The sequence below is a fragment of the Chelonia mydas genome, chromosome 12 (assembly GCF_015237465.2).
Source record: "Chelonia mydas isolate rCheMyd1 chromosome 12, rCheMyd1.pri.v2, whole genome shotgun sequence".
NCBI classification, from domain to species: Eukaryota; Metazoa; Chordata; order Testudines; family Cheloniidae; genus Chelonia; species Chelonia mydas.
The window spans coordinates 65,269-76,393 of record NC_051252.2 but is presented as its reverse complement, the minus strand read 5'-3'; the positions used below and the strand labels follow the sequence as shown (position 1 = coordinate 76,393).

The 11,125-nt window shown below is 50.0% G+C and overlaps 1 non-coding gene across 1 annotated transcript; it reads right to left on the bottom strand.

Annotated features, from left to right (window-relative positions):
• Window positions 1–6,230: 6,230 nt before the first annotated feature.
• On the bottom strand, window positions 6,231–6,312 carry TRNAS-AGA. Its single transcript has one exon. It is a non-coding gene; the product is annotated as a tRNA-Ser (tRNA).
• Window positions 6,313–11,125: the final 4,813 nt, after the last annotated feature.

Here is an 11,125-nt window from a genome sequence, read left to right as displayed (position 1 = left end):
AACTCATGGTCACTGCCTCCCAGATTCCCATCCACTTTTGCTTCCCCCACTAATTCTACCCGGTTTGTGAGCAGCAGGTCAAGAAAAGCGCCCCCCCTAGTTGGCTCCCCTAGCACTTGCACCAGGAAATTGTCCTCTACGCTTTCCAAAAACTTCCTGGATTGTCTATGCACCGCTGTATTGCTCTCCCAGCAGATATCAGGAAAATTAAAGTCACCCATGAGAATCAGGGCATGCGATCTAGTAGCTTCCGTGAGTTGCCGGAAGAAAGCCTCGTCCACCTCATCCCCCTGGTCCGGTGGTCTATAGCAGACTCCCACCACTACATCACTCTTGTTGCACACACTTCTAAACTTAATCCAGAGACACTCAGGTTTTTCCACAGTTTCGTACTGGAGCTCTGAGCAGTCATACTGCTCCCTTACATACAGTGCAACTCCCCCACCTTTTCTGCCCTGCCTGTCCTTCCTGAACAGTTTATAACCATCCATGACTGTACTCCAGTCATGTGAGTTATCCCACCAAGTCTCTGTTATTCCAATCACGTCATAGTTCCTTGACATCACCAGGACCTCCAGTTCTCCCTGCTTGTTTCCAAGGCTTTGTGCATTCGTATATAAGCACTTGAGATAACCTGTTGATCGCCCCTCATTCCCAGTATGAGGCAGGAGCCCTCCCCTCACAGACATTCCTGCCTGTGCTTCCTCCCGGTATCCCGCTTTCCCACTTACCTCAGGGCTTTGGTCTCCTTCCCCCGGTGAACCTAGTTTAAAGCCCTCCTCACTAGGTTAGCCAGCCTGCTGGCAAAGATGCTCTTCCCTCTCTTCATAAGATGGAGCCCGTCTCTTTTCAGCACTCCTTCTTCATGGAACACCATCCCATGGTCAAAGAATCCAAAGCCTTCTCTCCGACACCACCTGCGTAGCCATTCGTTGACTTCCACGATTCGACGGTCCCTACCCAGGCCTTTTCCTTCCACGGGGAGGATGGACGAGAACACCACTTGCGCCTCCAACTCCTTTATCCTTCTTCCCAGAGCCACGTAGTCCGCAGTGATCCGCTCAAGGTCATTCTTGGCAGTATCATTGGTGCCCACGTGGAGAAGCAGGAAGGGGTAGCGATCCGAGGGCTTGATGAGTCTCGGCAGTCTCTCCGTCACATCGCGAATCTTAGCCCCTGGCAAGCAGCAGACTTCTCGGTTTTCCCGGTCAGGGCGGCAGATAGATGACTCAGTCCCCCGGAGGAGAGAGTCCCCGACCACCACCACCCGCCTTCTCCTCTTGGGAGTGGTGGTCGTGGAACTCCCAACCTCAGGACATCGCATCTCATGCCTTCCAACCAGCGGAGTCTCCTTCTGCTTTCTCCCCCCAGACATATCATCTGGTCCACTCTCCGCAATGGTACCTGTGGAGAGAACATGAAAGCGGTTAGTTACCTGTGTCTGTGTTACTGGAACCCGGACATTCCGCTTACCTCTTCTGGAGGTCACATGTTGCCAAGCTTCTTCACTGGCCTCTTGGCTCCTCTGTGCAACCTGCTCTATATCTTTAGAGCTTTGTGCCCCTAGAAGCCTATCCTGAGTTTTGTCCAGAAAATCCTCAGTCTCTCGTATACAACGCAGGGTCGTTATCTGTTGCTCCAGACCTTCAATCTTCTCTTCCAATATGGAGACCAGCTTGCACTTTGTACAGACAAAGTCGCTTCTGTCCAGTGGAAGAAAGACAAACATGGCACATCCAGTGCAGGTCACAACAGCTGAACCCCCCCTTCCATATCACCTACCTACTATGAGCTTCCTCAGAGACGTTTGCAAGATGTAAGGTAGGTGGATGGAAGAATTTTTCTCTCAACCTGGCTACTATGGCGATGGGAAAACGCCTCCGATCACCGTAGCAACTGTCCACTCCAAGGTGCTACAGTTGTGTTTAAAGTGCAGACAGCCTATGGGCAGGTCTACACTACGGGGCTCAGTCGACCTCAGTTACACAACTCCGGCTACATGAATAACGTAGCTGGAGTTGATGTAGCTTAGATTGACTTATTGCGGTGTCTCCGCCGTGCTGAGTCGAAGGGAGAGTTTCTCTTGTGACTTACCTTATGCTTCTCATTCCGGTGGAGTTCCGGAGTCGATGGGAGAGTGATCGGGGGTCGATTTAACAGGACTTCACTAGACCCACTAAATCGATCCACCGGCACGTAGAGACAAGCCCTAAGAGCGAGACCAGCTCTGGGTCCCGTTGGCACTGTGGATGCTCAGACACTGACCCTGCAACAATGAGATCACACTAACGCTTCCGTAGTCGGCAGGATTCGAACCTGTGCAGGAGGACCCGAGTGGATTTCTAGTCCATCGCCTTAACTGACTTTTTAGTTTTTCTCACTACGTTCTAGTTCTGTACTCTGCGAGTTCTCACTTCCCGTTGTTTGCCCAGACCAGCTCCCCCAGCACGCTCACTGGTGTGCCATTGCGCACCTGTGTCCAGGCTGAAGCGTGAGAATTTCTGCCCATTTGCCGTCTGGCTGGAGCACGATGAGAGTGTGTTTGTGTTAATACCATTGCTGTAGACTGTTCATTTCCAACTTTGACCATTCACACAGTCCCTTTCCCATTCAAATCTCCAGCCACTCAGGGATTCCAATAGCAGGGGTCAAGTTTTCTCTGGGGCACTGAAATGTCTCAGGGGGCTGGTGCGTGACCTCAGCCTTGCGTTCCAGCCTTATTGTTTCACAGACTAACAGCAGCAGCAGGAAGAAAGAGCCGAGCGTTCCTGCTCCGTACAGAGGAGTTTGATTTTGCTGCTTTCAATCCTTGGGCTTCGCCGGGAGAAGGAACAATTCAGGTATCACTGAACTGAAGGTGGAGATAATTTGCTGACAGGGACGGCTGTCTCCTATTAAAGGTGTTTATCTGGTACCGTGTAGCAGGCAGGCCTTGTTCCCAGGTCTCTCTGAGGAAATAAAGTTTCTGTGCAAAATACCACAACTTGTAACGGAGAGGAGGGAAAGGCGATGGGACCAGGACATAAGGGATGAAACATAACATGGTTCTTTCATGTGCATTAATTCTGAAAAGGGATTGATCTCCACTCCATTGTATTTGAAGGGATGTTTAGTTTTACCCTGGGTAAAATACAAGGCTGAAGCCATTTTATGGGGGGTGACACTAGGATTCAAGGGTTAGTTAGTGTGATAAAAATGGTTTTTAAAAAGTCAGTTTAAACGTGAGCTGGCTGTTATTAAAGGCGTTTTCCCCAGGTCGGCTCCAAAAGTTCTTCTAGAGACGCCCTGGGTTTCCTCATGCCTCGCTGGGAACTAAAGGGAACCGGCCCCGCCCCCCAACCACCGCCAGTGCTGCCCTTAGCTGCAGGCTGATTTTTCCAGGGAGGGGCATGGAATTGACTCGTTTGCTGCTGAGAAGTGAGTCAGGCCAGTTCTCTGGGCACCAGAACTTCCAGCATCTTCCCAGCCCAACCCAGGCTGCTTCCCTACCCCAGCCTCTGCCCCACTGGGGCCCTGCATTTTGAATCTAGAGCAGCATACCTCAAATTCGGGGATTTTTCTACAGCCAGGACAGCCTCCTGGGCAGAGATGTAGGTGGGGGGAAAGCAGCAGCCCCTCCCTTCAGTGTCCAGCTGTTGCTCCTGGATGCACTGCTGTCAAGGTTCCTTCCCCACTCTGAACTCTAGGGTACAGATGTGGGGACCTGCATGAAAACCTCCTAAGCTTACTTTTACCAGCTTAGGTTAAAACTTCCGCAAGGTACAAAATTATTTTACCCTTGGATTTCCACTGCCACCACCAAACTTTATCTGGGTTTACTGGGAAATGTAGTTTCAACACATCTTTCCCCCCAAAATCCTCCCAACCCTTGCCCCACTCCCTGAGGAAGGCTTGGTAAAAATCCTCACCAATTTGCATAGGTGACCACAGACCCAAACCCTTGGATCTTAGAACAATGAAAAAGCATTCAATTTTCTTCAAGAAGAGTTTTAATAGAAGTAAAGGAATCACCTCTGTAAAATCAGGATGGTAAATACCTTAGAGGGTAATTAAATTCAAAACATAAAGAATCCCTCGAGGCAAAGCTTAAGTTACAAAAAAGACACACAGACAGGAATAGTCATTCTATTCAGCACAGCTATTTTCTCAGCCATTTAAAGAAATCATAATCTAACACATAGCTAGCTAGATTACTTACTAAGTTCTAAGACTCCATTCCTGTTCTGTCCCCGGCAAAAGCATCATACAGACAGACACAGACCATTTGTTTTTCTCCCTCCTCCCAGCTTTTGAAAGTCTCTTGTCTCCTCATTGGTCATTTTGGTCAGGTGCCAGCGAGGTTACCTTTAGCTTCTTAACCCTTTGCAGGTGAGAGGATTTTTCCTCTGGCCAGGAGGGATTTTAAAGGGGTTTACCCTTCCCTTTATATTTATGACAACTGCCTTGGTGTTTGCTGGCGCTACCAGCAGGGGATCGGCGTCATGTACCACCCAGCCCCTTGGGGCTCCAGGCAGCGCATCCGCAGGCAGGTGGGGCTGGGGATGTACTTGATGGGGTAGGAAACTTCAACTGCACAGGCAGCTGGTGAGTTCCCAACTCACCTACCGGGGGGCTGAGAGGCTCTGGGGGAAGACTTTGGGCTCCAGCTTGCCAGGGCTCCAGGAGTGGGCTTGGGCTTTTTATAACAGGCAGCTCAAGAATGGCATCAGATGAGCAGACTATTGCTTTAACTACTAGGCCACCTTGCCCGATGAATGGACTCTTATTTCCTTGTTTCTAAGGTCTCTGCTTCCTGCAACCTTTTCCCCAAGTTCATTGGCTGGCTGGGCACAGGAGGGTCTGTACTATTTGAAAAGACCAAGTGCCAGGGACAAAACACTCCAATCCCGCCTGGTGTGGGGAGCCGGGTTTGCTCTTCAAATTCTGTCGTTCGTAAATGTCCAGGTCTGGGAATGTCCCACAGAAGTATTTCTAATGGGCAGCTGGCTGCAGAACAGTTAAACTGCACAGAGCTCCTGTGGAGGACAGATGGGAATTAGAAACATTTTGAGGATCGTTTGGGAAATTAGCCTTTGCTGACAAGGTTTGTCTCTGTTCCTATTTCACCTTCCGGTATCATGCAGAGGGATCTTTGGCATATTTTTGCGAGCTTAATAACTATCTCCGAAACTTTATTTACTCAAACTTCAAAATTGGTGTCACCTGATTTTTGCATTGCCCTGTGAAAAAACAACGTACACGTGGGGCTTTCTACAGGGCGTCATGATGCTAAAGTTGGGGAATTCAATCTCTGTACTTGTGTGTGTGGGGGGTTGCTTCTCTACAGCTGACTCAGAGCTTCCAGCCTCGGGCTGCCCCTGCCTCACTGCCAGGCACACCGGGCTGTTAGCTGCACCCACTGTCCTTGCCAGGGGTCCCCGCTGAACCTGGCGGGTGACTCTGCAGGTGGAGAAGGTGCTGTGTAGCGATGTAGAGCAGGTGCAGGAAGGAGCCGGGGTCACTATTCAAATTCTGAATTCCACAATTTTCCAAAGTTGGGAATGTCCAAAACCAATTCTAATGGGAAGGCGAATGCAGAGCAGTTACACTGGAGGGGCCCAGACCTGCAGTGGGGGCACAGTGGAAATTAATAATGGGAAGATCATTTGTTAAATTAGTCTTCACTGACAAGATTTGTCTCTGTTTCTATTTCAAGTTATGGTGTTATTTAGAGGAATCGGTACATATTTTTACTGTAGTAATTAAACCCTTAACTTTATTAAATCAAGCCAAAAACTTAGTGTCACTTATTTTTTTCTCTCTCCTAGCAGGAATGAATTGAATTTTGTGACATTCTGGAAAGTGCAGAGAGATTAACTGTGGGGAATTCAGTCTCTATGTTTGTGAGTTGATGTTTTCCTCTCACAGTTCAGTGCCTGCATTGAAATCCTAAGAGGGATCTAAGGGCTGGTGCACGCTGGCCACTTAACTGGCAGAGCTACGTGTCTCAGGGTGTGAAAAGCTTATCTAAGCCCTGGTTAGATAGTGCTAAATAAAAGGAAGAATTGTTCTGTCCATGTAGCTATTACAGGGATGGGAAAACCCCTCCAGTCTCTGTAGTGACTGTCTATTCAAGGTGCTAGAGAAGTGTCAGAGCAGAGTAGACAGCCTATGAGGCCAGCTCTGGCTCCAGTTCACACTGTGGATGCTCAGGCACTAAGACTACAGTAATAATAACAGCCCAGTGCTTCTGTAGTTGGCAGAATTTGAACCTGCGCAGGGCAACCCCAATAGATTTCTAATCTCTCACCTTAACCACTCAGCCACAACTACTTGATATACAGCTCTTCCACTACACTATCATAGAATCATAGAATATCAGGGTTGGAAGGGACCTCAGGAGGTCATCTAGTCCAACCCCCTGCTCAAAGCAGGACCAATCCCCAACTAAATCATCCCAGCCAGGGCTTTGTCAAGCCTGACCTTAAAAACGTCTAAGGAAGGAGAGCATACCACCCCCCTAGGTAACACATTCCAGTGTTTCACCACCCTCCTAGTGAAAAAGTTTTTCCTAATATCCAACCTAAACCTCCCCCACTGCAACTTGAGACCATTACTCCTTGTTCTGTCATCTGCTACCACTGAGAACAGTCTGGATCCATCCTCTTTGGAACCCCCTTTCAGGCAGTTGAAAGCAGCTATCAAATCCCCCCTCATTCTTCTCTTCTGCAGACTAAACAATCCCAGTTCCCTCAGCCTCTCCTCAGAAGTCATGTGTTCCAGTCCCCTAATCATTTTTGTTGCCCTTTGCTGGACTCCTTCCAATTTTTCCACATCCTTCTTGTAATGTGGGGCCCAAAACTGGACACAGTACTCCAGATGAGGCCTCACCAATGTCAAATAGAGGGGAACGATCACGTCCCTCGATCTGCTGGCAATGCCCCTACATATACATCCCAAAATGCCATTGGCCTTCTTGGCAACAAGGGCACACTGTTGACTCATATCCAGCTTCTCGTCCACTGTAATCCCTAGGTCCTTTTCTGCAGAACTGCTGCCGAGCCATTCGGTCCCTAGTCTGTAGCGGTGCATGGGATTCTTCCGTCCTAAGTGCAGGACCCTGCACTTATCCTTGTTGAACCTCATCAGATTTCTTTTGGCCCAATCCTCCAATTTGTCTAGGGCCCTCTGTATCCTACCCCTACCCTCCAGCGTATCTACCTCTCCTCCCAGTTTAGTGTCATCTGCAAACTTGCTGCGAGTGCAATCCACACCATCCTCCAGATCATTTATGAAGATATTGAATGAAACCGGCCTCACCTGGGGGCTATGCAGCACATGGTGCAAAAGGGGAAATCCCTTGACCTCATCTGGGGGCTGTGCAGCACCTGGCACATTAGGGGTGGCCCGATCTCAGTCAGGGCTGCTGTAGCACCCAGCGTGAGGGGGCCACCCAGTGTCAGCCAGGGTCCATGCAGTGCCCCATGGCTGGGAGCAGGCCCCTTATGCCACCGGTATGGGAGGACCCCTGTGCAGCGGGGAGTTTCAGGGGGCCATGCTTGGCATAAAGGGGCTGGCAGGTGAGTGAGATTCAAACCCTGTGCATGGGGGATTGGCAGGGAGGGGGATTAACAAGAAGCCTTGGACATTCTGGGCCCTCTGCACATTTAATACATAGGGAGGTTTTTAGTAGCCAGCAGGGGGAGCTGAGTGTCTTGGGGGGGTAGGGGGCACTGGGGAACAGGGCTGGGAATCGAGGGTGGGCTCAACTGTTGGACAGACCCTGCTGCATCCATCACAGCTGGTAAATGGCTGCTTCCGGCCTGACCGCGCCCGGTGGTTCTGAGCCTCTGTCAGTTTCATTTCTGCTGGGTCTGCTTTGGGGAGTCTGAGCAGAGCTGGACAGGCCCCATGGGGCTGACGGGGGGAATGGAGGCTTCCTTCCAACTCTGGGATGAGTCCCGCTGTTTGCTTCCTGATGGGGCAAAAGGCAGGGCTGGATTAACTTTTTGTGGGCCTGGCGCCAAACATATTTGTGGGCCCCCCTGGGGAATGAAGAGGCCCGGCCAAGAGCACAGCGGGCAGGGTGGATTTGATTTAAATCACTCGTCAGGAAGTCTCCATTTAATAATGGTTTTCTACATAAAAGTGCATTCTTGTTGGTTGTTATAACCTTAATACATATTCTTCACAACTCAGAGATTGATATAGGTTTTTAGAAGGGAAACACTATACATTTTTAAACTGTGATTTATTTGGAAAACTTTTCAGATGAGTTTTACAGCTATGTCACAACATGAATGAGCGTTTGGTTATTTCATTTACCAAAGGTAACTGAAGCAGATATTTAGGAAGCTATTGGGAGGTGAACTCTCTCCAATTCAACAGGATAATCATTAACAATATTTGGAGTATTTTCTTGCCAGGCTGTATTAGGAGGAGAATATCACCAGACAGATATTTAAATTGTTTTATTTAACTAAAATAACAACGTGAAGTATTCTGGATATTTTTCTTCAACAGCAAACATAATAGTTTAACAAAAAGCGTATGTCCCTCACTTCTCACGTTTATCTCCAGACTTCTTTTCCTTGTCCAGATCTATTCTGCCCACAACAATCTTCTATTCATTGAACTTTTTGAAACTTTTCACTTTTAAAGAGAGGTAAGGGGTTGACCCTGTGTCCACAAATTTGCAGAGAGACAATAGAGTTGAGGTCTGTTATTTCTCACCTCTCTATATTATTTATTTATTTAAAACCTTTTTGCTGTTAACAAGCATGTTACCTCTGGAGACACAAATCCACAGTTTGAGAACTGCAAAACTAAGCATCTCTGATGGTATCTTCCAGTCTGAACACTGAGTTCCATTGGGTAGATAGAAAAATTAACCTAAATAATCTATACAGAAGCCTGTGGAACCCCAGAAGATTGGGTCCCTAATCCATGAACTATTGGAACTCATTCACAAAACTTTTCTTAAACATGACATGAATCTATTGTTTCATACTATAGAATTAAAATTTATAATCCCTATATCATGATGAGATATAATGTACCTTAATTAAAACTATCTTTAGATATTTTTTCCTCAAAAATCCAACTTAAATTTAAAAAATCCAATTATTTGATTTTTTTTTTAAAAGTCATTGATTTTTATCCACCCTGACAGTTGGGCATGGGGGGCGGGGGGAAGGATTGGTCCCCAGCTGGAGTGAGGCAGGGGACAGGGGCAAGATGAGCACAGTGGGGGATGGGGGGAGGATTAGTCCCTGTTGACTGGAGCAAGGCAGGGTCTGAGGGCAAAAGCACAGTGGGGCAGGAGCTAGGGTTGATCCTTGGAGCAAGAGAGGGGCTGGGGGTAAACTGCAAGCACGGCAGGGCTGGGGAGGGGGTAAACAGGATCCCCCCCACTCCTGCCCACATAGAATGGGTACCTACCTTCTCCCTGGTTCTAGCCCATTCTCGTCATCTCGCTCTGCACTGAGCCGAGCGTGGGGGCGCACTGAGCACAGGGCTGGGTGTGAAGGAGAAGGCTGGGGGTTGGGGTGCAGGGTCTGAACAGGAGGTAGAATGAGGGTTGGGGCAGGAGGTTGGGGGTGTGGATCGCTTACCTGGGGCAGCTCCCATTCGGTGTGAGGGGTGCAGGTTGGTATGTGGGTGGGGGAGGGTGCAGGAGCTCCCGTTTGGTGCTCAGGGTGGGGGTGGGGATGTGTGGGGGGTGCAGGAGTCAGGACTAGAGACTGGGTGTGTGTGAGGGAGGTGCAGGAGTCAGGGCTGGGGTTGTGGGGGGTGCAGGAGTCAGGGCAGGGGGCTGAGGGTGTTCATGGGGCATGCAGGAGTCAAGGCAGGGGGCTGGGTGTGTGGGGGGGGGTGCAGGAATCAGGGCAGGGGGCTTGGGGGTGTGGGGGGTGCAGGAGTCAGGGCAGAGGGTTGGGGGGGTGCGCTGGGGTCGTGGGGGTGCTCCCAGCTCTCCTGAGCGGCTCATGGCAGGGGGCTGGAGGGGGGCCTCAATTCCACCCCCTTCCCCAATGCCCCGCCCCTGCCTCTTCCCCTCTCCCCCCTCCCTGGCTCTGGCAGACAGCTGATGGGCGGCAGGGAGAGGGAGGGAAGTAGCAAGCTGGGGGAAGAGGCAGGGGTCGGGGGAGCTTGGTTGCTGGCAGAGCCTGCCATGCCGGAGAGGGCAGAGGGCAGAGAAGAGCGGCTGGCTGGGGCCCCTTCGGAGCATGGGCCCGGCACCAGTGGCGCCATGGTAAATCCACTACTGGCAAAAGGGGAATCAGCCCCAGGAGCCCGGTTTACAGTTTTGTAAAACGCAGGTTCTAATAGGATATCACACACATCCTGGGCCCCACAAACTGATCCTAGATCTCCTGAGCCCCCAGCCCCAGCCCTGCCAACTTGCATTCCAGCTCCTAGGCCCCACAGGCAGAACCCAGACCCCATATCCTGAATCCCCACAGCCTCCAGATCCCCTGTAGACCCTAGCTCCTCTTGCAGCCCAAAAAGGACCCCAGATTCCCCACCCTGTGTCCCAATCCCCACAGATCCTTGATGCCCTGCCATGCACCCATAGAGCCCCCTTGTACCCCCAAACAGACCCAGACCCCCATCATGTACCCCTGCTGAAGAGATCATAGAATCATAGGGTTAGAAGGCACCGCAAGGATCATCTAGTCTGACCCCTGCCAAAATGCAGGATTTGTTGTGTCTAAATCATCCAAGACAGATGGCGCCAGCCTCCTTTTGAAAACCTCCAGCGAAGGAGCTTCCACAACCTCCGTACGCGTCTGTGCCATTGTCCTACTAGTCTGACAGTTAGGGAGTTTCCTCTGAGATTTAATCTGAATCTGCTGGGCTGTAGTTTGGACCCATTGCTTCCTGTCCTGCTCTCTGTGGCAAGGGAGAACAACTTATCTCTATCTTTTTTATGGCAGCCTTTCAAGTATCTGAAAACTGCTATCATGTCCCCCCTTCATCTCCTCTTTTCCAAACTAAATATACCCCGTTCCTTCAGCCTTTGCTCACATGGCTTGCATTCCATCCCTTTGATCATCTTTGTTGCTTGTCTCTGGATCCCTTCCAGTTTCTCTACATCCTTTCTATACATTGGTGACCAAAACTGGACACAATACTCCAGCTGAGG